The 27,391-nt window shown below is 46.5% G+C and overlaps 1 long non-coding RNA gene across 1 annotated transcript in view; it reads left to right on the top strand.

The window, feature by feature from the left end:
- Nucleotides 1-10,217, top strand: part of LOC144752984 (uncharacterized) — a 169,873-nt gene extending 159,656 nt beyond the window's left edge. The window contains exon 3 of the long non-coding RNA XR_013594161.1: nucleotides 9,477-10,217. This is a non-coding gene — a long non-coding RNA (uncharacterized LOC144752984). The remainder of the gene's footprint in view (nucleotides 1-9,476) is intronic.
- Nucleotides 10,218-27,391: the final 17,174 nt, after the last annotated feature.

The following is a 27,391-nucleotide window of genomic DNA, read 5'->3' as shown; positions in this document are numbered from 1 at the left end:
GATATGTCTGGCATACATTTTCTGCGTTATATCTAAAAGACTAATGGGGCGATAGTTCGCTGGATCCCCTCTATCCCCCTTTTTAAAAATGGTGATGATTTCAGCCCCATCCCATGTATCAGGGATTTGGTCACCCGCTGCGATGACATTAAACAAATGATTTAAATAAGGTGCCCAGATCTCCATATTATGTTTATAAAGATCACCAGGGATCTTATCGAGACCCGGGGCCTTCCCTTGCTTCACAGAGGCAATTGCTGTTTCAGTCTCTTGTATATCAAAGATTACCAATGAGTTTTCAACATCCTCTATCTGGGTTACTATTTCATTTGGGTTTACCATAAGCTTTTCTTCTGTAATTTGGGCTGCATATAACAATGTAAAATGATCAACCCATATAGCTTCATTTAGGAAAACCTCCCTAGAGCCTTTGTCTGGCTTATTCCCTTTGGCTACTAACTCCCAGAACTGCCTGCTATCTTTAGCTTTTGCAGCAGATAGCATACTAGACCACAGATCCTCGTCCCAGGATGATTTTGCGGTGGCTAATGTTTTATTGTAAATTTTCCTTTTTTTATCTTTAAGATCTACAAAGCTTTTAGTTTTTACCGCATTGATCAGGTCGGTCTTGGCTACTCGGCATTCCTTGTTGAACCAGGGTTTGCCTACTGGTTTTATATTCGCCGACCCGTTCCCTTTCCTAGGTTTTTTAGTAATAAGATCAATCAATTTTTTACAAAAAGCTTTGTGTAGTCCAATAAATTCGCCAGGTTTACATTCATCCATATTATAGGACTCAAATGAGTTCACAAATGTGGTATAAATGTTAGCCAACAGATCTTTTCTTTCAAGAATATACGCCCATTTAACGGCCCTTCGATTATTACTTAGTACAACATTGTCACAGATTAATGGTACTTCTAGGCTATGCGTACCCTCAGTGACACCAGATTCTTTCAGGATACTAGACAGAAAACTCATTTCCAACGGGAAGTGATCGCTCTCAAAACGTTCTCTAACCTTTAAGTCATTTGTATATGGCCACAGATTAAAAGAAACAGAAACATAATCTATCTTGCTACTACAATTCCCCCTACTAAAGGTAAATGCTCTCGGGGAGTCTGATGGCATGCGCCCATTACAAGCTCTTAGACCATAGCCTGTGAACAGCCCCGAAATCTGGAGGGCTAATATGGTCCCATGAACAGATCCATTATTCAGGGCTGGTATCCCATTGGCAACGTCCTCATCCTCATACAGTTTAACCATCCCCACAATTGGCTCAAAATTGCAATTTAGGTCACCACATAAAATGATACTTTCAGCATGGTCTAAGGTGTCCATAAACATTTCCAATTTCTCTATACATGGAGATTCCCTATTAGCGGGACAGGGTCTATTGTACACATTTATGAGATTAATTACCCTCTTGTCACTTGTAGTTAATTTCAATCCAAGTATGTCTAAGGAATCGGTATTTAACATTTTTACCCCCACATCAATAGTTATACTGATCCATATTACCAACCCTCCCGAGGCTCGCCCTCTTACTGAGGGGACGGCCGCCACTTGGTAGGTTCTATATCCTATTCTATGGACCTGATCCGTGGCCCATGTTTCCTGTAGCACACAGATATCGAATGAATTAATATAACTATTCCAGTCAGGATCACACATTTTTGTACCAACACCAGCGACGTTCCAAGAGACTAAATTTAACAATGAGGGTCTCTCTTTTGGACAAAGTGTACTAGATTTAACAGTGGGAGGTAGATTGTTATCAATAGTGGTACAGATGTTTGAATACCTATCCACAAATGACCCACTGTTATCGCTATCTCCTTCATTTGGATCACGCGATCTTGTGCGTATTTCATGGTCACACCCTACCATGTTATTGCTATTACTAAATTTTTCACAGCCAATCTCCTGGTGGTTAGGTGGTGTATTCACCTCCCCACTCTCCTTAGGAGGTATAACGTTAGGTATGTGGGTTACATTATTTAAAGAAGAAGATTCCTCTGATCTAGTGGTCAAAGTTGATGCCTGTAGTCAATCTACTGACTCAAGGCAATCAAATTGATTATAGGAGAGGAAGTTAAAGGGCTGTTGGGTTTGTCCTAACCAGCCTCCTCCTTGGTGTCTCCTTCCACGGTGTCTTACCGTGGTCCACCCATCAGTTCTAGAATGAAAGTGACCGGGTGGGTAAAAATGTGTTAATTTAAATGGATGTATGGTGGTGGCTGGGTCTGGATTAGGATACTTCCAATTGCAAATATAATTGACTATTCTTGGGTTGTCAAAATTGATAACTATGTTATCCCCTTGTATTTCTTTCTTCATGTGGCCCACCCATGATACTCGCCTAATACTCAATATATTACCCCTCAAGCCAGGGGGCAACGGCCTATTGGTATTTAGCCATTGGGTCACCCTTTTCCAGAGGTAGGATGTACTTTCCAACTCCTGCTCGCCTAGCTCAGGCACTCCAGTCAAGATAGCCACAAATGGGCAAACCTCCGGGGGAAGATTAAGTACATCCTTGACCTGGTCTTTACTAGGCCTATTTGCTACCCCCTTACTACCTGTAATGTTCGGTGTACTTTGCTTTTGCGATTGGTTATTAGGTACATTACAAGATATCGTAGGGTCGCCCATATTTGGTTTAGGTACTACTTTTTCCTTTTGCACAAGTATAGCATCTGAGGTGTTTACAGGAATAGCTGTTATCAATATTGGTTGCGGATTAATACTGGGCTTGCTCAATTGGATATCTATTCTCTCCTTTATGTCCCTCTCTATGCGTTTTAAAGATACCTCTATTTTACTCAGTCTCTCCTCTAATGGGTGGAGCATGTGTCGTAGTGCTTCAAGTATAGCTATAGAAGCAGAATCCCCCCCTTCTGCACCAATCCATGTTAAAATCTTGTTTATGTCAGCAGCCCCTTCCAGGCTAGTATTAGGTGACACAGGATGCTTAGGACCCTTCTTCCTCTTACCACTGGTATTGTTTACAGGCCCTTGTTTATTCTTTGGAATAGCCCCTGCGTTCATCCCTTTCTGCTGCCTGGTATTATATACTTTAGCTTGCTCAACGGGTACCGGTGCAGCACGAACATTAGGTAAATTGTTTGGTGATTGTAAAATAGAATTGGGGACAGTTAGAATACTACTCTCTGTAACATTCAATATATCATTATTAATAGTTATATCCACGTCAGTTCCATTACTTTCAGGACCATTAGACTTTCGTACTATTTCAAGTCTGTCTTTAGCAATAGGTGTTTTAGCATGTGCCAATGGCCCAAGAGAAGATCTTCTCGCCATATCCAATTCCTGCGAAACCCTCCTTTCCATAATATTTATGCTTTCATCCACCACACAGTTCATTCTTTTGATAAATTGGTCCATAGCTCCCGTAAAAGCAACAGTGTCACTCTTCCCTTTACTTTCCTTTGGTGGCATACCAATGGTAGAGAGGTTGTTATAAGCAAGAAAAAATTTAAAAACTGATTAAATTCAATTAGTACTCACGAAATAAAGTATAACATGGACAAGGGGAGTGGCCCAACCAACCGCTGCTGACCACTGAGGGCCACAGAGGGCCCGCCCTTTGCCCGGGCTTAGCCCCGGGCGCGACTCGCGGGGCGAGAGGGGGTGTCAGGCTTTTACTGGCGCCTCCGGGCGCTCCGCACGCGTCACGGGCGCGCCGCCGCCCAAGAGGTTGCTGGGGAGTGTGGTCCGTTGTTGGCGACCACCTCCTGCAGCCTCCCGGCGTGTTTCACCTCGGCCGTTTCCCTCACGGCACTGCCCGCTGGCAGAAGGACAGGTAAGATTCTCGGTGTTCCCCCTCTGGGCTCCCGGGGGGTCAGGCTTTTACTGGCGCCTCCGGGCGCTCCGCACGCGTCACGGGCGCGCCGCCGCCCAAGAGGTTGCTGGGGAGTGTGGTCCGTTGTTGGTGACCGCCTCCTGCAGCCTCCCGGCGTGTTTCACCTCGGCCGTTTCCCTCACGGCACTGCCCGCTGGCAGAAGGACAGGTAAGATTCTCGGTGTTCCCCCTCTGGGTTCCCGGGGGGTCAGGCTTTTACTGGCGCCTCCGGGCGCTCCGCACGCGTCATGGGCGCGCCGCCGCCCAAGATGTTGCTGGGGAGTGTGGTCCGTTGTTGGCGACCGCCTCCTGCAGCCTCCCGGCGTGTTTCACCTCGGCCGTTTCCCTCACGGCACTGCCCGCTGGCAGAAGGACAGGTAAGATTCTCGGTGTTCCCCCAGTTAGTTGAGCTAACTATAACTCACGCCCCAGCAGTGCACTACTGATGACATCTCAAATGACATCACTGATGACTTCATCCACGTGATAATCTGATATACCTCCTCACACCTTGATATAAACTTTTGTACATCGACTCTAAAATACAGACAGCCATTCTCTAAACCATAGACATACCAACACTGGTTACTACATACTCACTCACAGATTCCTAGGACTACACACACATCCACTCATTCAGCCATACAGTCACTCATACATGCAGTCACTCATCAATCCAGCACTATCATATGTACTCATACACCTATAGACACTTGCACACCACCCATAGTTACTAACACATAGTCATGCAAAGAATCAATCACACTCCCATTTACCCACCTACACAGCTATACACACACCACCTCATTTATTCATACAAATACTAACACATACTTACTCTTTTATACAATCACGGACACAAGCACACACATCCATACAGCCACTTTTACAATCACTCTCTCGCATATAGTCATTTATGTAGTCCAACTCTTGCATATACTGCCTTTCACATATGTAGTTACTCACACATGTACCACTGAGAAATGAAATGAAATGAAATAGACGTATTTGTAAAGCGCACTGATACTACTAAGTGTCCTGGCGCTGTACTCATACCGCTAGGGAACCCTTCCTGGCTTTTCCCCATGAAATGTCCACTCCTGGGCATCCCCAGGGTGCAACCAGGCATCCCCAGCGCTGTAGGGGGCCGTTGTGGAGACTAAGCAAGCTATTGCCCAGAGTTGCAGCGTGGGACCCATGCTTAGAGTAGGCACCGAGGCGAGAAATCAGGTCCGGGGAAATTATGAGCCCAAGATCCGCCGAGACCAGCCGAGGCAGGAATTGAACCCTGGTCCCGGGCCAGACCTCTGCATCAGGGTCTGCCGCTCTAACCATTGAGCCACACTTCTCCACTGAGACATCCATTCACTCACCAACACACCTATACACACACTCAGCCACCAATACAGCGCTTCACAGACGCACTGTTGAACCCATACACCCAGTAAATCACCCACCCACACAGACACTCAGGCCCTCATACAGATACACAGACAACCAATTAATAACCCATATAGAGAATCATGTAGCTATTCACTAACCCATGCAACTGCTTACACACCAACTGAGACGTATACAGACATATACACAGTTTAGTCACTAACCCATGTATTCAGTAAGACACATTTAATCACTCACTTATAGTCAGACACGCACCTATTAAATCCTCCATACAGGCACTCATACACCCACTCATTCTTCAATACACATTGGTATATATATATATTACCTACTGGCGGTCGCCAGTAGGTATATATAGTTAGGATTTTTTCTCTATGGGATTTTTGAAAATTCTATGTCTAATAACTTTGGCGTTTGTGGACGGAATTGGCTGAAATTTTCAGGAAAATGGAACATTTTGTTTCTGAGCAGCCCCTGAAAATTTGGGGGGGGGTCGTCAAGGGGGGGCCGAGAAAAAAGGGGGGTCCCAAAACGTGTTTTTGCCATGCAATTTTCCATAGGGCGGTTGGCCTCACTTTTAGCTCGAACGGCTGAATGGATTTCCACGAAACTTGGCAAAATTGTAGATATTGTTTGCCCGATGTGCCTTTGCTAGGTCTCAAGATATGTGGTCCTGTGAATTTTGAGTAAATTAGGTTTAAAAAAAGATATATATCTAGAGCCGCGCCCGGTACGCGTACCGGGGAGCGCTCCAGGCGCGCCACGCGACTTGCGCACGGCAAGCTGATTGGTTCTCGGGTGTCTGTAAACATTCGAAACAGTCCGCAGCGGCCGCCATCTTGTGTCTCGGTAGGATTGAGACACAAGAGGTGGCAAGAATCAAAGGGGGGAAATGAGCAAAAGGGGGCAGGGTACACCCCCCTGACCCCCTACTTTTGATGTGGGGGCCATAAAAGGCTCCCGCGGGTGAAAAAAAAATAAAAAAAATGTCGATTTTCGCGGGGGGGAGCGCCCGGTACGCGCACCGGGGAGCGTACGGGGGAGCGTACCATGGAGATAAAAAATGACAGACTTTTAAAAAAAAAAAAAAAGCGTATTTTTATAAATTGGAGGTAGTTCTGAAAAGAACTTTTTTTTGATTTTGTTGTTTTATATATATATTTTTTGTTTTTGTTGTTTTATATTTTTTTTAGACTTTTTAAAACAATTAAAAAAAAAAATTGGATTTTTGTCAAGGGAAAAACAAAAACAAGGATTCCAAAACTGCTCAACAGGAGCAAAAAAAATTGAAAATTTAGGGACTGGAAGAGCAGCGGTGTTGCTGTTTCTTTAGGGCAATGAGTTCAACACTCTGCTCCCCATAGCAGAGCAGTTCGTCACACTCCGTGCACAAAAATTTGATGCCTGCAAACACCGGCTGAATGTTAGGGACCATTCTTCCACGGGGTGGTCCCGAAGGTGTTGCTCCACCAGTGGAGGTGCTGCCGCCATCTGTGGGTACATTCCGTGCCAGCTCTCTGACACTCTCCCTGGCAAAGTTGTTAGGGTGTCTTCTTTTCACATGCCTGATCAAATTAGCATTTCCAAAACTATATTTTTTCAGAGGATTGCCTCTGGATAAACTACTCCCACATATTTTGCAGGTTACTTTGGGAGCGTTGACTTTTTTCTGTCCTTCAGGGATGTTGTAAAATTTCCAGATGAAATGGGTTTTTTTCTTTTGCTGAGGAGGGTCCTCATCTAAAAATCCATCTGAATCACTGCTGGATGACTCTCTTGCAGCCATTGCTGGAGATCAGAAAAGTAGGAGATAAACAAAGTAGACAGAACAGCTCTTGCTCTCTCCAAGTACAAAGCAATAGTGAGAGAAATGGGTGGGTTTCACACAATTTGGAAAAAAAAAAGTTCTGAACCAATGAAAAGTGTTATTTTAAAGTCACATGGTTTGACGCGCTTACGCTACGCTCCCCGGGGCGCGTCCCGGGCGTGTATCGTAAGCACATCGGGGCGCTTACGTTGCGCGATCGTATGCGCTTCCGGGTGCGCGTACGCGGTGCGTCATAAGACGCATCTCGCGGCTACGCGATACGTGTCTTATGACGCAAGGCTTGGCGGCTACGCGATACGTCACGATGTTGTTTTCGTTCGCGGCAATAACGCTTCCGGGACGCGCATCAGTACGCGCCCCGGGGCGCGCCCCAAGATTGCGCTTACCCGTGCGTTCACCTGTCCGCGCCCCGGGAGCGCACCAAAAATATTATAAAAAATAAATAAAAAAATTATAAAATATAAAATTCGATTTAAAATGTATTATTTTTATAAAGATTTGCTATTAAAAAACCTATGAAATTCACTGAAAAAACCATAGGTTATAGACCATATATAGTTAGGAATTAGCATTTACAAAACCTTGAAAATTCACTGAAAAAACCATAGGTTATAGACCATATATAGTTAGGAATTAGCATTTACAAAACCTTATTTTACTCACACAAAACCATTGAAATTCCATATATAGTTAGTTGTACTAACTATGTATCGCGCACCCGCAATCCACTGCTGATGATGTCACATATTACATCATTCATGACATGGTCAGTGACATCACTGATGACATCACTGATGACATCTCAGATGACATCACTGATGACATCTCATTTGACATTACTCATGACATCATTCATGTGATGATACGATGAACCTCTTCAGACTCTAATATAACCTTAGATACACTCAGTGTAAACAGACACTCACAGACTGTCACTCATCCATGGAGTTACTCACACACCTAATCAGTCTTGCAAAGAATCAATCACACCTCCATTTCCTCAACGATATAGTTAAACACACCTTACTTATTGAAACATATAATAACACATATTTACTCTGTTATACAATCCCTGATACAAGTTCACAATAATGTAGCACTGAGATATCCATTCACTCACCAATACACTCATGCACACAGTAAACCGCCCATACAGCTGTTTCCACATGCACTTTTGAACCCATACATCTAGTGAATCAACTGCTCACACATCTATGCACAGAGTCATACACCTCCCAGACACCCACACACACACTCAGTCTCCCATACAAATACTTGGCCAACTAATCAATAACCCATATAGTTAGTCATATAGCTAATGATCAACACATGCATCAGATTACAAAACAACAGACACAATGGTGCACAATTTAAAACAGTTTAGTCACTAACCCATGCACTCAGTGAGACACATTTAATCACTCACTTATACAGTCAGTCATGCACCTACTAAATACATCATCCAGACACTTATACATCCACTCATTCTTCAATATATAAGACATATTTTAACTTTACAGAAACATACAGTCACTGGATGTTGTCATCAGTGATGTCATCAGTGATGTCATTTGAGATGTCATCAGTGATGTCATCAGTGATGTCACTGACCATGTCATGAATGATGTAATATGTGACATCATCAGCAGTGGATTGCGGGTGCGCGATACATAGTTAGTACAACTAACTATATATGGAATTTCAATGGTTTTGTGTGAGTAAAATAAGGTTTTGTAAATGCTAATTCCTAACTATATATGGTCTATAACCTATGGTTTTTTCAGTGAATATATATATATATATATATATATATATATATATATATATATATATATATATATATACACTTTACGGAAACAGTCACTGGGTGATGTCATCAGTGGTCTCATTTGAAATGTCATAAGTGTTATAATATGTGACGTCATCAGCAGTGCATTGTTCTGAGTAGGGGTTGGCGGCATGACAGGTGAATTTGATAAGAGATACAGGTTCGATCTTATACTTGAATGTATCATTATTCAGATATGTCATGACTGGTAGTGTGGTGTAGTGCAGTATGCTTCATGTGTGATGGTGTGGTATTTTGTAGTTTGGGTCATGTGCAGTGTAGTTTGCTTCATGTGTGGCAGTGTGATGTAGTGTAGTATGGCGCAGTGTAGTGTGTTGTAGAATGTCATGTTTATGTAGTGCTGTTTGGTGTAGCGCTTGGTCCAGCAGAATGTATTCTTTAGTGTAGTGAGCAAACTAGTGCTGTGCATCCTCGAGCACGGCTTGCTCCTTCCAGATGTCGTTTAAATGAATCTTATGTAAAACAGAAATCAGTAATTACAGCCTTTATTTCTGTATTTAAATCTCTAATAATGAATCTCTTCTCTGCAGAGATGGTGACTCTGGATCCTGACACAGCTCATCCTCGGCTCCTCCTGTCTGAGGGGTGGAGACATGTGAGATGGACAGACAAAGGACAGCCCCTGACGGACAGCCTCAGGAGGTTCACCTCCTATCCCTGTGTGCTTGGGAGCAAGGGGTTCACCTCTGGCAGACATTACTGGGAGGTGCAGCTGCTGCAGGAGAGAGGAGGATGGTATGTCTGGGTCGCAGCAGAGTCGGTGAACAAGGGAGTGATCACCTGGTCACCTGCGGGGAGAGTCTGGGCTGTGCGGGGGTTTGAAGATCACTACAAGGCTCTCACCTCTCCGGAAACCCTGCTGTCCCCTCGTGAGAACCCCATGAAGCTGGGGGTGTATCTGGACTACGAGGGGGGGTGTCTGTCCCTGTATAATGCTGACACCATGGAGCTTCTCTACACCTTCCCACAGGCCCCCTTCACAGAGATGCTCTTCCCGTTCTTCCGTCTCTGGGGCGGAGCGGAAATGAGGCTTGTGTGAGAGCAGAAGGGAGCGTCAGCAACTCATCCCTCCCCCACTCCCTTCTGCAGTTATAATAAAGTGACATGGAGCACAAGCAAAATAAATTAAAGAAACACTCCCTTTGGGAGTCTCTTGGAAGGATGGAGTAATTACAACTTCTAGAAAAACTTCATGTACATTTATTAATTTATAGATGTCAGGCAACCCCTGTGTGAAGCACCCTCGCCTCAGCTGTTCATCCCCAATTTAAATACCAACATTCCAAAGAATCTTCACAGTGACCCTCCAGCATGTTGCCATGACAACCGGAAGCCTCTGGTAAAACTCACCACTACATATCTCTTTTCCTTATACAATTTTAAAACAAGAAAATGTTTGCCATGTGAATCACACACAAAACATTGTGTAAGATATAATAAAGTCACTGCAGAAATCATAAATGTTTATTTCTTTGACATGCATAGCTTTGACATTAATATGTCATGTTATAGTGGTGCACTGAGAAGTACTTCTTAAAAGTGATTGTTTTTATACATGACCCCAGCGATAGTGCTAATATTAGTGAACTAAGAGGCAAAACAGTTGTCAGGAGAACCCTGAGCTGGCTTCAGGACAGTGCGACTGGTGCAGCCGCACCTGCGCTGACCTGGAAAAGGCGCTGTGTTCGGAAATAACTTGTTTTTAAAAGCACCTGCTGTTTCCTGGTATGTCTAGCAGTTTTCAGGCAACAATAAAAATGGCAAGATAACGCAGGTGATTAATGTTTCTGCTGGAGAGAGGTGGAAGTTTTGTCTAAAGGCAGTTTTTACTCATAAAGTAGCACAGAGGGTTAATATGCCTGCCACAAAGAATGAGTACATGCAGATCACAGAACGGTAATCCTCATCGGTTTTTGTAATATTTCCTCTAGACCAATTTGCACAGTGATATTCATTGCCTCTGTATAACGTGTGTGATGTAAAGTGCTCTGACACCCTAAAGTTAGTATGAATAGCACTATAACACAAACGAAATACGTGTGATACAGGGGCTGTGTAGAGATTAGTGGAACTGTTGCAAGGTAGTAGTGCGGGAATCTCTAGAAAAGGCAGTCACGGGGAGAGGGCATCATAAAACGATTCACACCTGGCGCCTCTAACTCTAAAGTCGGCCCTGCCCAGGTTCCTATAGCTGAAGCAACAGTATATAGTCCAATAATTCAAACACAATAGGAATTTGTACCACTGGTTTTCTAAACTCATGGATTTGCAGGCGCTTTCATATGCAATAGTCAAGAAAATGGAGGATCAGTGAAGTAAAGCATTTACCTAAGATCACACAATATAGTTAAGCATGACTCCACAAACATTTGCAGGTTGTGCAGATATATCTGAAAGAGACGGTTAGTTATAGATTCCTTACCTTAGAATTGCCCCTAGGCGTCAGACTGAATCCGGAGATTTTTTCTTTAGCAGTACCCCTGCGAGTCAGTAGGTAGCGTTGGTCGACTCCGAGTTTGTCGTGTCATTGTAGTTGCCGGAATGACGTCAAGGTGTCTACTTAGACGCCACCCCTGGGCTCTGACATCAGTTCTTTCTTTTCCACGCCAGACTAGCGCAGTTCTGGAGAGAGCTACTGCTTTAGTACTTTTTCTTGACTTTTGCCGACCTCTTTTTTTTTTTTTTAGCCTTTCGACTCTTGGTGTATGAGGTATATCGCATCGATGGACGGGGTTCAAGGTGTTCGAGGCCTGTAACCACCTGATGTAGTTATGGACCCTCCACCTCATGTGCCTCTGGTTCCTGGAGCGAGACCAAAACCCGAAGTTGTGGTCTGACTGCCGGGCCATGAACCCGAAGCCCTTGTGGGAGCGGTCCCGATAGCTCTTGGAGGCCCGGCAGTCGGCTCTGCATTGCTGAAAGTCCCGGTTGAGAGGAAGGGCACGGGACTGGTCGCGAAGCCACCATCATTATGAAATGAAAAAAGAAACTTAATAAAGTGCACTGCGGCCAAGCGGATTCCTGGCGCTGAGACCAAAACTAGACTCTACGGAGGAGACCAAAGGAGCTAACAGGGGAATGCCTGGGAGAACAGAAATGTTTTCAAAGCTTTACGAAAGTGAGCATAGGTGGCAATAGATCGGATAGAGAGAGGGAGAGTATTCCAGAACCGAGGGGCCAGGACCGAAAAGCGGGTGCCTCCCGTTCTGGTTTTACGAAAACGGGGGACATGCAGGAGGGAGAGGGAAGAGGAGCGAAGAGTGCGGGTGGGGGTGTAAGGAGTAATCAAAGAACTGATAAAAAGGGGGGCTGAGTGTGTGAAGGCCCGAAAGGTCAAACAGGCCAATTTGAAAAATGATCTGAGGTGCACAGGGAGCCAGTGGAGGGATTTAAGTGCAGGCGTGATATGAGATGATTTGGGGAGGCGAAGGATGAGACGGGCAGCCTGGTTTTGGATGGCCTGTAGGCGTCGGGTTTCATAAGCAGGAATGCCTACATACAGGCCATTCCCATAGTCGAGGCGAGAGGTGATAAGGGCCAAGACTATGGATTTAAGGGCGGCCGCTAAGAAATACCGGGAGATCTTTCGGATGAGGCGAAGGGACAAAAAGCAAGAGGATACAACGGAACTGACTTGGGCATGCATGGTAAGGTCATGGCTGACCTTGATGCCCAAGGTCCGAACAGAGGGGACCGGAGAAGGGGGGGAACCAAAGGAGGGGGGCCAGTGGATCGAGGACCAAGGGTTGGAGGGACCACCCGTGAGGACAAGCTCCGTTTTGTCGGGATTGAGCTTTAAATGATTGGTGCTCATCCAATCAGAAATAAAAACTAAAGTGGAACAGAATTTAGGGAGAGAGATCGAGGGAGAAGAAAGATCAAAGACGAGCTGGAAGTCATCCGCGTAGTTGTACACAGAGACCCCCAGCTCGCGAAGGGAGATAATGAGAGGGTGGATATAGAGGTTAAAAAGAAGAGAGGGGAGAGGGAAGAGCCTTGAGGGACCCCACAGGTAACTGGACGCGGGGGAGCGGAGAAACCTGAGAGGTGAACCGCTTGAGACCTGCCCAAAAGAAAGGACGCCAGCCAAGAAAAGGCTACGCCACAAATGCCCGCTGCGCTGACACGGTCGAGGAGAGTGGCATGGTCGACCGTGTCAAACGCAGCGGACAGGTCGAGGAGAACCAGGGCTTGGGAAAGATTGGAGTCCGCTTTCCCCTTGAGTTCGTCCAGGACGGCAATGATAACTGTCTCCGTAGAGTGTCCTGGTCGAAAGCCAGCCTGATGGGAGGCCAGGAGGTGGTTCTCCTCAACATAAGAGGACAGGCAAGAAGTAACATGGCTTTCGAGGATCTTCCCCAAGTAGGGGAGACGAGAAATAGGCCGGAAGTTAGAGGGGAGGGAAGGATCTAGTCCGGGTTTCTTTAGAATGGGAAGAACCCTTGCGGTTTTAAAAGAAGAAGGAACAGAGCCCAAGGTCAGGGAGGCATTAAGAAGGGCAAGAGGAGGAGCGGGGCAGCTGGTGAAAAGAGCTTTAAGGATCCGTGCCAGGGCACAGTCCGCTGGCGAGCCGGATTTGACTTTGGAAAGCAGGTTGAGAAAGCAATCTATAGAAATGGGAGAAAAATGGTCCAATGACGAGGGGGGCAGAGGGAGGGAGCAGGGAACACCGGTATGCTGTGCCAAGGGAATATTAGCCTTTATATTGGCGATCTTGTCAATAAAATAATCATTGAGTGAGAGGCAGAGGGTCTAGGTAGGGACAAGGCTAGTGCTGGTGCGATCAGAGGTGGCGAGATGATGAACCAGGGAGAAAATTTCTCGAGGTTTGTTGGCAGAGAGAACGACTCTCTCAGTGAAATAGTTAGTTTTGGCCGTCAAGATCGCTTTTTTGTAATCAGTAAGAAGGAGTTTATACTTAGCACGGAGGATGGGGCAGTAGTTACGTCTCCAGTGACGTTCCGAACGCCTGAGATCGAGTTTAAGATCTTTAAGCTCCTTGGTAAACCATTTGTGTGCGTCGTAGGGTCGGACAGATTTAACCTTTTTGAGAGGGGCAACCTGATCGCAGATGGAAGAAAGCCAGGTGCTAATGGCTTCTGTCTGCGAATCTAGGGAGAGACCAGTAAGGTCTGGCATTGAAGAGGCCAGAGAAGATGAGAGTGTGTTAATATCCGTTTGGTTCCAGCTACGAGCTAGTAAATTTTTAGGTAAGGGTAATTTGACAGCAAGTGCAGAGAAAATGGAAAAAGAAATAGTGAAATGGTCGGACCAAATACAGGGAAATAAAGAAGGGGGTGAGATATCGCGACGCAGTGACCAGATCTGGTCAAGGGTATGACCCTTGATGTGGGTGGGAACAAAAATATGAGGTAAAAAATTCAGACACTGGAGGGTGACGGAAAAGTCTTTGGAGAAAGAGCCTTCTCTAGGGTCACCTGGCCAGTAGTTGAAATCGCCAAGTAAGATGACCGATGAATGATTGACCGCCAGAGTGGCCAAGAGGTCCTGCAAGGTGGAAACAAATAGAGGCATGGATTGGGGGGGACGATACATGAGGACGACAGTGAGGGGATTAGGGAGATTAAGGGAACGGGCCACCAGATAATCCACATTGGATATTGGTGGGTGGTCAAGGAGCTGAAATTTCAGGGTGGAGCGAATAATCATCGCCACGCCACCCCCAGCCTTCCCAGCCAGGCGATCCGCACGGAGGGCATAATAGGTGTCGGGGAGAATAGCCAGGAGATCCGGGAGGGAATCAGTAGAAAGCCAGGTTTCGGTGAGAAATAGATAATCGGGGGAGTCGGTGCTCAGAAGGCTAAAGAGTTCGATCTGATGCCTGACTGCCGAGCGAGTGTTGAGCAGGCAAGCAGTAGCAGCAAGAGGAGTGGATGGAGGGCAAGAAACAGGCGGGAGGGCGGAGGAAGGAGAGATTGGGCGGAGAGTGAGAGGAAGCGGACAAGGTGGGTGAGGGGCAAGAATACCGAGAGAGTCAAGACGTTGTAACAGAGGGGAGGGGAGAGGGAAGGGAGCCGGATATGCAACGAGTTGGGCTGAAGAGTAGATCAGGGAACAGGCAGGGTCTATGGCCCCTGGTCCGGGACGGGCGCAGACGGGCTTGCCTTAGGCGCGCCCGCTGCGCCCGTCCGCTGCGCGTACGAGGGATGCACATGTTTTATAGCGACGTTTGGGGCGTGGCCTCGGACATGTGGGCGTGGCCTGTGGGGAGGCTTGCTGATGGCGGCAAGTAGGGAGAGCCTGTCCCGCAGCAGCGTTCACCTCGGCTGCGCGGGGAACAGGGAGGCGAGCAGGAGACCCAAAAGAAGGTGAGGAATCAAGGGTTAAAACAATGAAGTGGGCACAGGTATTTTTAAAAAGCAGAGAGGGATTCCAAAGTGGCTGCGTTCCCGGAGAAGCCTTGGGAGAGTCTGAGAAGGGACTGAGCTCGCAATTCAGCTCCTAATGAAAGTAAAGTGGGCGTGGCCTCGGGCAGGTGGGCGTGGCCTGCGGGGAGGCTCGCTGATGGCGGCGAGTAGGGAGAGCCTGTCCCGCAGCAGCGTTCACCTCGGCTGCGCGGGGAACAGGGAGGCGAGCAGGAGACCCAAAAGAAGGTGAGGAATCAAGGGTTAAAACAATGAAGTGGGCACAGGTATTTTTAAAAAGCAGAGAGGGATTCCAAAGTGGCTGCGTTCCCGGAGAAGCCTCGGGAGAGTCTGAGAAGGGACTGAACTCGCAATTCAGCTCCTAATGAAAGTAAAGTGGGCGTGGCCTCGGGCGGCCGCGCATGCGCATTTCTCACGAGAAATGCGCGGCCGCCCGCGCATGCGCATTAGCATCCAGGACGCGCGCGCCGGCGGCGCAATGACGAGCGGGAGCCCCGGGGACGCGGCAGGACAAGGTAAGTGGTTTTATAGTTATTTCATAAATTATTGTAAGCATTTAGGGAGGGCGGGAGGGAGGCGGGTGGCGGGCAACTTCGCTACGCCCACAAAGTGGGCGTAGTGTTGCCTGCTTCGCCTACTTTGCAAAGGGCGAAGTAGGCAAAGTAGTAGTAGCAAAGTTGCTCGCCTACCCTTAATAGGGAGTCCAATAAGCTGGTCCATCTTGGGAAGAAGTTTTCTTCCGCCAGCTTAGCGTTGCGGTCCGTGAAAGCTGCATGCTTCTTGGGCTGTTATGCCCATACAGTGTGGGATGCGATTGCGCAAGTGCTGCCACAGTGCCCAGAGGAGGCATGGGCTTTTCTCACCTGCGCAGTTGTGGGCTGGATACCGCCGCTTACTGGACAGAACGGTTTCTACGTCAGTAGCCCTGAGTTACTAAAGCCTGGTTGAGGACATCTGGGTTGTCTGGGGATGTCCAATCAACCTTACTGGATATGCCCTTTGATGGCCATCGCCTTTTTGGTGATGAGGAAGACTGAACGCTCGAGCGCTTTAAGGATTCTAGGGCTACAGACAGGTCCTTGGGTCTTGTGGCTACCTCTCGCCTCATGCAGTCTGCTTTTCGCCCCTTTCGTGGCTATGGAAGGGGTGCCCCACCACATTTCGGCCCAGTCTAGTCACGGTTCACGCAAGCTGCCCGGCTTGTGCTTGGCTGCGGACGTGGGACCCAGCGACGCGGGTCAGGGGGTCAGCAGGTGGGCCAGTCCACACATAACCTCCCTGTGGCAGTCTCCAAACCCTCCTACTCCGACCTTTCAGGGCCACCAGCAGCCAGTGGGTGGCAGGATTCACCATCATCTCCCCCACTAACACACCATCATGTTAGACAGGTGGGTTTTTAAGATAGTCCGAAGGAGCTGCTCCCTCCCTCCATACCACAATCCTTCTATTGCATGTCGGAGGATCATGTGGCCCTTCTCCACCAGGAAGTTGCAGCTCTCTCGCCCAAGGGAGCTATCGAAAGGGTCCCTGTGCCAGAAGTAGGTCGTGGTTGCTATTCCCACTTCTTTCTGGTGCCCAAGAAGGACAAAGGCCTGTGTCCTATCTTAGACTTCAGGGCCCTCAACCACTTCCTCCAGAAGTTCAAGATGCTGATGTTGGCTCTGGTCCTCTCTGCTTTCGACCCCGGAGACTGGATGGTAGCGTTGGACTTGCAGGACGCCTATTTCCATATCCCGTCCTGTTCACGGTGGGCCACAAGCATTTTCAGTTCACCGTGCTCCCCTTTGGCCTTACCAGTGCCCCTCTGGTGTTTAGGGCCCACAACTTGACTGTTGAAGGCAAACTCACCCTAGGCTGTGGTCACCCACCCCAGACTGCAGCAGAGCTCCTGCATTTGCTGGGGTTCACTATCAGCATGCCGAAGTCACACCTGACTCCATCTCAGAAGCTCCTTTTCGCCAGAGCGGTACTGGATACGGTGCAGTTTCGGGTTAATCCCCCCCCCCCCCCCAAACAGCTAGTCCAGGATATTCGTTTCAGCCTCTATCTGGATCTTGGTGAGAATGACCCTGGGGCTGATGGGCCTCATTACCTCCTGCATCCTGCTGGTGGATCTTGCCAGATGGCATATGCAGGCTCTGCAGTGGGACCTGAAGTACCAGTGGGTGCAGCATCGGGGCAAACTTTCCGACGTGGTCCAGATCTCGGAGAGGACTGCACGTCAATTGCAGTGGTCGTTAACGAACCCAGATTGGGTCATCGGCAGGTCCCTCTCCCTTCCCCAACCAGAGCGGACAGTGGTGACCGATTTGTCACTCCTGGGATGGGGCGGCCACCTGGTAGAGGCGGAGATCAGAGCATTATTTGCAGTTTTGCGCGCTGTCATTTCAAAGACTGCACTCGCTCTGCAATGCTTTTCGTCGCAAGTGGACTTGCAGTCTCCTGTATGCCTTTCCACCAGTATCTCTTCTGGCCCGAGTCCTGAAGAAGATCAAGCGCGACCGAACCCAAGTCATTCTTGTTGCTCCGGATTGGGCACGAAGAGTCTTGTACCCCGAGCTCATGAGCATGACCATCGATCCTCCGATCCGACTGCGTCTTCGGGAGGATCTTCTGTCTCAGCAGCGGGCATGGTCCTCCACCCGAACCTGTCCAGCCTTCACCTCCTTGTGTGGAGTTTAAGCGGCGCCAGTTGGCAGCTTTTTCACCTTCCACCCGAAGTCTGTAATGTCATCTTGGCAGACAAGCGTCCCTCAACCAAGTCTGTATACGGCTGTAGATGGAACAAGTTTGTGGCATGGTGCAGAGCAAAGGCTGTAAATCCCCATTCTGCCACCCTTTCAAAGGGACTCTTGTTCATCCTCTCTAGCCCAGCAGGGCTCTTCCCTGGGCACTCTTAAAGGCTACCTTTCAGCCATATCTGCCTTTCTTCGCCTACCTGATCAACCTTCTCTTTTCAAGTCCCCTATTTTAAATAGATTTCTCAAGGGCCTAATTCATCTCTTTCCTCCTCCTTCCATAATGCTCCAGTGGGACTTGAATCTTGACTTGACGTTCCTTATGTATGCTCCCTTTGAGCCTCTACATAATTGCCCTATCAGACTCCTTACTCTGAAGACTGCCTTCCTTGTCGGCATCACTTCTGCTCACAGAGTGAGTGAGCTTCAAGCTCAAACCTCCTTTTCTTGCTGTTCATCTGGACAAAGTAGTTGTTCGCACAAGTGCCTCTTTTTTCTCCAAAGTGGTTACTTCTTTCCATGTAGAACAGATCATCACTCTGCCCACTTTCTTCCCGCCTCCGCACCTAGTGGCATAGCAAGGTCAGGTGGTACCCAGTGCAGAAAATTTCTTGTGATCCCCAGCTTAACGTACAAATACAAACAAATAGCATGCATCATAACGTTTATATTACTTACTAAACTTCATATCATAGAGAAGAGGATGATCACAATCAATGAAATAAAAAATGTATCAAAAATAAATTCAGCACGGCGCTTATAAGCTTCAGTAATAATGCACAACTAACTCAACAGAATGACGTAGGGTGAGTAACCGGCACAGCAGGGGATAGGATTGGTCGCGGGATGATGAGTCACCGGTTGTCTCGCTCGAGTACAAACTGCAGAGACAGACTTCGGCGGAAAGAAAGAAGCCCTCCCTTTCCTTATCCATGCGCTCTTCACTACACAGCGTCGAGTTCAGCCGCATTTTGTTGCATTTGTTCACTGAACTAAAAAGTTTCTACATATTGTTTTGACTTGTTGAAGTTAATTGTCAGACAAAGTTATTAAACTCGTTTTGAATATAATTTTTTCAAAACAGTGTCGTGAGCCCCCATATTTTTATTTTAAAAACACATATTTTTGCCATTTTGTCACCCCCCCCTCCCTCAGTGATGACACCCGGGGCGGCCCACCTTCACCGCACCCCTCTTCCTACGCCACTGTCCGCACCCTTACAAGAAAGAGGGGAGACTCCACTGTCTGGACCCAAAATGTGCGCTGTCTTTCTATCTAGACCGCACAAAGATTTCCGGGTAGACGATAAACTCTTTGTTGGCTATTTTTTTGGGGGGGGCGAGTTTTATATAGCTCAAACTAAACTCGGAGGTATCAGAGCGCTTTACATAAGCACCAGTCATTCATTTTTGTTAGGCACAGGGAGATCAAGTGATTTGTCCAGAATCACAGGGTGTTGAGCGTCCCTGCCGAGACTCTAATCCGGTTCCCCTACTCCGAGGTCGACCGCCCTAGTGTTAGGCCACATTCTCACCCCAGAGGCTATGTGGGCGCCAAGAAAGGTCGGGCTATGCAAAAACATTCCATCTCTTAATAGGTTGTCCTATGCATTAAAATCTGCTAATCTTTAGCAAAGAAGGAAGCCCCTGTGGGTATGCGTGCCTACTCAGCTAGGGCTACGGCAGCAACTCCTGCCTTTGGGCGTGGAGCCCCACTCCTTGACATCTGTCAGGGCCCACATGGGCAACCTTGCACATGTTCACCAAACATTATTGCCTGGACAGCCAAGTCAGTAGAAATGGCTACTTTGGCCATTCTGTTCTCCAGGACTTTCTGGTGTGAACTTAGTTCGCAGACCCACCTTTGTGGTTGGCATTGCTGGGGTATCTATTCTAAGGTAATGAATCTATAACTAACAGCCTCTTTCAGATGAATGAGTTACTTACCTTCTGTAACGATGTATCTGTAAGAGACATGTGTTACTTATAAATCCTTACCACCCCACCCATGGTCCCCGTTCTGCTAAGTGACTCCTAGGATAGGCACTCCCGTCTAGGGCCCTAGTTTTGTTCACCAGTGGTCAGTGCCTTGCATGGCTCTGCGCTTCCGACGTGAAAAATCGTGTCAGAACGGACGTGCAGGGGCGGCATCTAAGTAGACACCGCAATGTCATTCCGGTGACCACGATGCCAACGAAGGGCGCAGAGTCGACCGACGCCACCTACCGCCAGCAGGGTTATGTTGTAAATGGAAGATACACAGGCTGGGTGTATAAGCAAGATATCTTTATTGTAACTTGGTTCCAGGATAGATGAGTAGAAGGATGTAAGAAGACAAAACGTAGCCCCAACAGGAGCAGCCTCCCTGCTGCTCAGCCTGCATTCACCAACTGACGCTCCACACCCAAACATTCTATGAGGGCATCACAATTTCCAGCTGAGCAGTAGGGAAGAGACAAGAACTACTTTATGACACATCCTCTTTCCTTAGGGAATAAAACAGCAAAGGATTGCAATAGAGGAAATGTCATTATAAAGATACACCAGAAATAACATAAGCGTGAAAAGAAGCATTTCAAAGTGCACATGACAATAGATGTAAACCATAATGAAAAATAGAAGAATAATTACTAGGAAGAATAACTATGCATACCCCATTCCCCTCACTTGGGGAAGAACAAAATTGCGAGGGCATGACTTTGGGATACGCACTGACCCCACAACCTCCCCGTAAAAGGGTACACTCATATGCCAGAGAGAATGGCTGGGGCGCTAACTGCCCCCACAACCTTAAGGACAGGAAAATTAACCTCCCCAATAAAGGGTACACCATAGAGTATACGTCACTCTAGAAAACTAAATTGGAGCATTTGACTGGCTCCACACCCTCCCCAATGAAGGGTACACCGTAGGGTAAAACATCACCCTAGAAAACAGAATTGGGCATTGACTGGCCCCACAACCTCCCCAATGAAGGGTACATAAAAACTAAATTGGAGCATTTGACTGGCCCCACAACCTCCCCAAAATAAGTACACTCTACACTAAAAACTTGACTTGAGCACTCCCCGCTCGCACAACCGCCCCATACATGGGTACACTGCGAACACCTTTAAAAACATTAACTTGGAACACTGAAAAACAGAATTTAGGCACTGATTGCCCACTCACCCTCCCCATGACAGGCTTCTCCGCAGGGTATTCGTGACCCTAAAAAGATTACAGTCTACACAACAACAGACCTCCCCCCCCCAAAAAAAACTGGGTATCAACAACCCATACAACCGCCCCATACCAGGGTACACCATAGGGTATACGTCACCCTAGAAAACTAAGTTGGAGCATTGACTGGACACACAGCCACACCATAGTGCTACCCAGTGTGACACACACTCAAGTGCTCCATAACACCAAAAACCAGCACATAGACCATTACCCAGGAAAATAGAGTTTAAACTTCTCTGTATATGTCTGAACATCCTAGGGTGCACTCAGATAACACTAGTAATATTTTTAAACAACATGTCCCCACGGCAAAGATGTAAACCACCCACACATCAATTTTTTAAACACATCCTCCAAACATAAACAAAAGACATCAAGAAAGACGGTGTGTAAAGTCTTGAATGTTGTGACAACCGGAAACACCTTACCAGATTCTCCATAAGATGGCCCTCCGCAGCTTTCCATTGTAACACTACAGGCCTAGGACGGGCAATCTTCACCAAGTCTCTACCGAGTGAGCCTTCCTTTTCCTTGTTCAGGAGCAGTGGTGCCAGATAACTACTAGATGGCATTGTTGTATCAATCCATAGACTCTGAGCAAGAATCGCAACGTTTCAAATTCCCCAAAAAAATGAACCTCAGAAAAACACAGCTAGTGCTGAGGCTCCCCGAAGCATCCCAAATGCCGACTCAGAAGACAAAGATGAAATTGCCTTGTAGTTGCAGGATACCAGCTGGGAGGAAAAGGATGGGGGCAGGTAGAATGTGGAGCCGGGTGGTGCTGCAAGACGATGACATGCCAATAAAGTTTAATGTAACACACAAAAGAAAAACGTGGTTCGCAAAGCGACAAACGTACCGGCTGGAGTCTGCAGGAACTAGGTGACAAACTTGCAGTGCAGCTCCAACCACAAAATGTTGGCACCACAGTTGACGCAGCGCTGGAAGGCTCACTGAATGTCAAGGCAGCCGAGAGTTCCTTGACAGCCAGGCAAGATGACATCGTCACAGAGGGTGCGCGAGCCTTTCTACACGACTCAACAAAACGGTGAGATGCACGTGCTAAACTTTAAATTCAAACTGCTGCTCCAATGTTACCAAGTACAACACGAAAAGGGCAAAAAATACTGGAATAACCTCACCCTAAATGGCCTCTACGTGCAGTTAGCAAATTGTTGAATAAGTTCTTTTGAGTGCGGGTGACCCAGAATTCCTCTCCTAACACTCACGCAGTTGCTGCATTGAGTTGAAACTGGATGCTGCTTCTGGCCCCTGACAAGTAAGCTTTACGTTGCCGATCCATAAATTGCCTCATGTTTACGAAGCACACAGAAAGAGATACTGATGGCTCACTCCACATTAGAGCGATATTCCAGGAAACGCTTATGAATGGTCTGTTTGATGTCCTGCCAGTCCTTGTACATGTCTTGACAATCACAGCAGTGTGCTGCGCAAATAAGCCGTTGATTACTGGAAATACATTGTAAATCACAAAACATATGACGGCAGGCTCCTCAGTAAACTGTTTGAATACAAGTAGTAGAAGGTGAAACGCCCAGGCTGTAGGCTGTCCAGATAGAAAAGGACACTGGTGAGGCTGATTAAGGCGTTTCTTCAAACTTTCAATGACTTGGTTTCCATAACGTTTCTTATTCCTTAAAGTTTCAGTCTCTTGGTTCCTTAGTTGTACAGGGCCTTCTTTACTCAACGAGTAGGTTCTTCAAGATCGTCGCCAAAATGTTGTAAATGGAAGATACACAGGCCGGGTGTATAAGCAGGATATCTTTATTGTAGCTTGGTTCCAGGACAGATGAGTAGAAGGATGTAAGAAGATTAAACGTAGCCCCACCAGGAGCAGCCTCCCTGCTGCTCAGCCTGCATTCACCAACTGATGCTCCACACACACACAGGCACCCAAACATTCTATGAGGTAATCACACATTCCAGCTGAGCAGTAGGAAAGAGACAAGAACTAGTTTATGACCAGCTACTGCTAAAGAAAAAATCTGTGGATCCAGCCTGACTCCTGGGGGTAATTCTAAGTTAAGGCATCTATAACAAAAGTCTCCTACAGATACATAGTCACCGAAGGTAAGTAACTTGTTCATTAGATAGAACTATCTTGTGTCTTATGTCTACGCATTTTTTCTAGATGTTATTGTGTATATACAGGCCATCCTGGGTTAAATGCAGTATCTATTTTTGTTGTGAAACTTTAAGAACACAAGTTGGATGTGGTACACTCTGAGGCAAATCTGTCTTTCAAGCCAACGCCATGTGCTTGCTGGGACTGACATGACAAGGTTCTTAATTGAAAGCAACAAGCCACAGGTACTCAAAATGCAAAGTGATATTGACACAGAAAGTTAGCTGTTGGGGGGGGTCACTTGTAGTGAGGTTTTGAAACTAGGGCAAACACACCAGAATGTTTTTGCTACAGAGTTTTAAATGCTGCTCTTGGGAGAGCAGGAATGAGGTGTATCACCCGTCAACTCTTTAGAGATTACTGATTCTTAATATCAGTGTCTCTGCTTCACAGAAATTGGTTGTAATTCTTATCTCTTAAGTAAGACGTTGGCTAATTGTGTTCCCTTTTAGATTTAGTGTTATGACATCGGTTTATAAGGTAGCTCAGTAGGTTTTGGCACATGAACTAGAGGTCAAAGGTCGAAATCCTGACAGAGCCTACTCCGAATTTCAGATGATTGCACTGTACAGTAGCATTTATAAAAACATTCATGCTGTTACCAATGGTTGTCAGCTGAGGTCTCTGAGAAATGGACCTCCAAGCCCAGGACATTCATTTAAGATCATTACGAGTTTTAGTTTACTTTAGTACAAATATTAACATTATCAGATTAAAATGATTTCGCTGGTAAAATATGTATATTACCAGCGAAACATTTTACAAAAAGATACTAAACAGATCAATTTACAATACTTTTAATTGTCAATTTTTTTCAGGAGTGCCGTGATAAATCGGGTTAATTGGAAACTATAAGAAAAAGAACTTGTTACCGCTGGTGTCCTGAGACTTCACTTTACTGTGGGGTCCAAGTGAACCCTTCACCCCTTGACTCTCAGAGTAGCGAAGTCGAACAGTCCAAGGCTTACTCAAGAAGAAGGTGTGAGGTTAGAAACCAAGAACTCAGCAAAGCACAAAATAGTTAAATGATTGTCCAGCCAGTGTTTTTACTTGAAAAATGAAAACTGCTTTAATCACAAACACACAACTCGGGACTGTACACAAAAAAATGGGGGATGACAGATGCTCCTGCGGGACGAGTGACTGCTCAGATGAAGGAGCTGCACGTCTGAGGGTTGTCCGGCTCCCACCCCCTGTGATGGACTGAGGTCACTTGGGCGCTTGGGATCTGCATTAAGAGGACACCATGCTTATGACCTGCTGAAGTAGAGCCTATGGATGAATAGGTGTGTAATCTAGCGCTTTGGTGTCCCAGTCTGATAATCATGGCAGCCCTGTAAAATTGCACTACAGCACTGGAGGGTGCCCACAGGCTCCTGTCAGGAGGCACACAAGCTTCCTCGATGCTTAAAGTGTTGTCTAGTTCTTGGTGGCACTAGAATCCGATACATAGGGTGAGGCGTTAGTGCTTCGTGCTGCAAGGAGAACCCCTAACTCGTTTCATACAGAGGCACCAAATGGGAAAGAGTTGAGTGTTTATGTGACTGAACTTTCCCTTTCTGTGACTTTATGAAAGAGAGCCTTGGAATTTGGGAGCTGAAGTGGGACACAATAAATCTCTTATAATGACGGGGACGTACCCAGGTCTAGGAGTGGTTGTGAGACTGGGTGGATCTGTGAGTGGTTGCATGAGTCTCTCAGTGGGTGCGTGAATAGGAACATGAGTGAGTGGGTTTGTGAGTCTGAGAGGGTGCTTGAGTGTGTGTGGGTCTATGAGTAGGTGAATGACTATCAAATGGATCTGTGAGTGGGTACATGAGTGTATCAGTGGTTCTGTCAGTGGCTGCATGGTAAAAAAGGTAGGGGGCAGAACTTTGTGCTGGCTCCCACTGTGATGGTCCTCCTGTCCAGCTTGCCTGCAGTCTGCTGCCTTCATTGTTATGCCTCCCCTGCATGTTTTCTGCTTGTTTTTCTGCCTCTTCTCTCCAAGTTCCTGCCCTCTATTTTGCCTCTTTGTGCCCGATATTTTGCCTCTTTCTGCTTCCTCCTGAACTTTTTTCTGACTCTTGCTACTCGTTCTGACCTTTATTTGGCCACTTTCTGCTCTTTTCTAGGCCTGGGCGGTAAATTCCGATCCGTTTGCGGAATTTGTGTCATTTGGGTAATTTCGCGTTCTGCGGAGAACGCGAAATTGCCCAAAATTCTGCATTCTGCTACCTCGCAAAAATTTTTGCTTGTTTGCATTCTCAAAATGTGTGTTCGCAAGATATTTGCACACAAACAGCGATTGCGAACAGTAAAAACGCATCGCGAACAAGCAATTCCGCGTGTTCGCAGAATTTCTGCATGTTCGCTGAGATTTTTTACAGTTTCCCGGAGATTTGCGTAACGCGATTACACAAATTCCGCCCACCCCTACTCTTTTCTCACCTTTATTCTGCCTCTATCTTCTCCCTTCGGCATTTATTCTGCCTCTATCTGCTTGTTTCTGACATTTATTTTGCCACTTTCTCCTCTTTCTGACCTCTATGCTGTCTTTCTGTTAATTTCCCACCTCTATTCTGCTCATTTCTTGCCTCTGTTTTGCCTCTTTCTGCAGGTTGCTGATCTTTATTCTGCCTCTTTCTGCTTGTTTCTCATCTTTACTTTGCCTCTTTCTGCTTGTTTACGACCTTTATTCTGCCTCTTGCTGGTCGTTTCTGATTTCAGTTTTGCCTCTTTCTGCTTGTTTCTGACCTTTATTTAGCCTCTTTCTGCTCACTCCTGACCTTTATTCTTCCTCTTGCCGCTCGTTTACTGCCTCTGTTTTGACTCTTTCTGACGTCTGTGGATAATCTAAGCTAAGGAATCTATCACTAACTAATGTTGTTGATGCAGACACTCAAAGTGCCTTTTCGTCCTTCTGAGGACTTCTCCGAACATGGCGGGATGCGATTATACATGCCCGCTCTGTACAGCGGTTACTCTGATGCTGTACTACCAGTTTCATTAATGGAGGCTGGGGTTCGTTTCACTCTAATACGATTTTTCCTGCCTCCTATTTGTTGATTCCCTGCGAGTCATAAGAGTTTGTACTTGGAGAGTGGATATATCGAACTCCAGTAACCTTTTTAACAAATGCGTCGACTATCTTGCATATTCTCGTTATATGGGAAGCATTCTGAAGCCCTACGCGCGACTTAATAATCTAACAATTTGGCTCATTACCGCGGCTGTGGTACATCCAAAACCATTGGGAGATTGTAAGGATTTATGCTTCGAATCTTTCAATCTTTGTGTCAAGTCATGAATAAGTTGTCTTTACAACAAAACATGTGTCAGCTGTCTGCATCAACGATATTCACACCATGTCAACATAATCAAGAATATATGCGTTTTTCTTGCTGTTCTGTATTTGGACAATGATTTTCTCTATTATATATACTGCATGGTGGGTTTTTTTTTATTAAAAACTGACAACAAGGTCGGTTGAATTAGTAAAATAGTGGTTGTGCTCTGTGACCAATATTTTATTGTTAAATATATGGGGAAAGGTTTTTCCATACAAGATAATACTGGGTGACTGGCTCAGTATTGTACATTGAGCATGCCTATTTACAGATATACCACTATACTTTTGGGAAACAGTGCAGAGGTGCAGACTTGTGTTCTTTACCACTGCCATTTGTGTTGCAATCGAAAAAGAATGTTACTTAAGCAGGATATCATTGAGCAGTTTACTGGTCCCACACCATGGGGTTTCTCCCATCGTGGTAGTGCCTAAAAAGGACAGTGAAGGAGTGGTAACCATATGTGTTGACATGCATCAGGCAAACAAGGTAACTGAACGAGAAAGCCACCCAGGTCCACACATTCCTGATATGATAATGCAAATACATGGTGCAAAGGTTTTCTGTCGCCTTGATTTGAATAAAGGTTATCATCAGTTGGAACGCGAAGAAAACTGCATGT

Source organism: Lissotriton helveticus, chromosome 5_1 (genome assembly GCF_964261635.1).
Source record: "Lissotriton helveticus chromosome 5_1, aLisHel1.1, whole genome shotgun sequence".
Classification (NCBI taxonomy): domain Eukaryota; kingdom Metazoa; phylum Chordata; class Amphibia; order Caudata; family Salamandridae; genus Lissotriton; species Lissotriton helveticus.
This window is presented reverse-complemented; position numbering and strand designations above follow the sequence as displayed.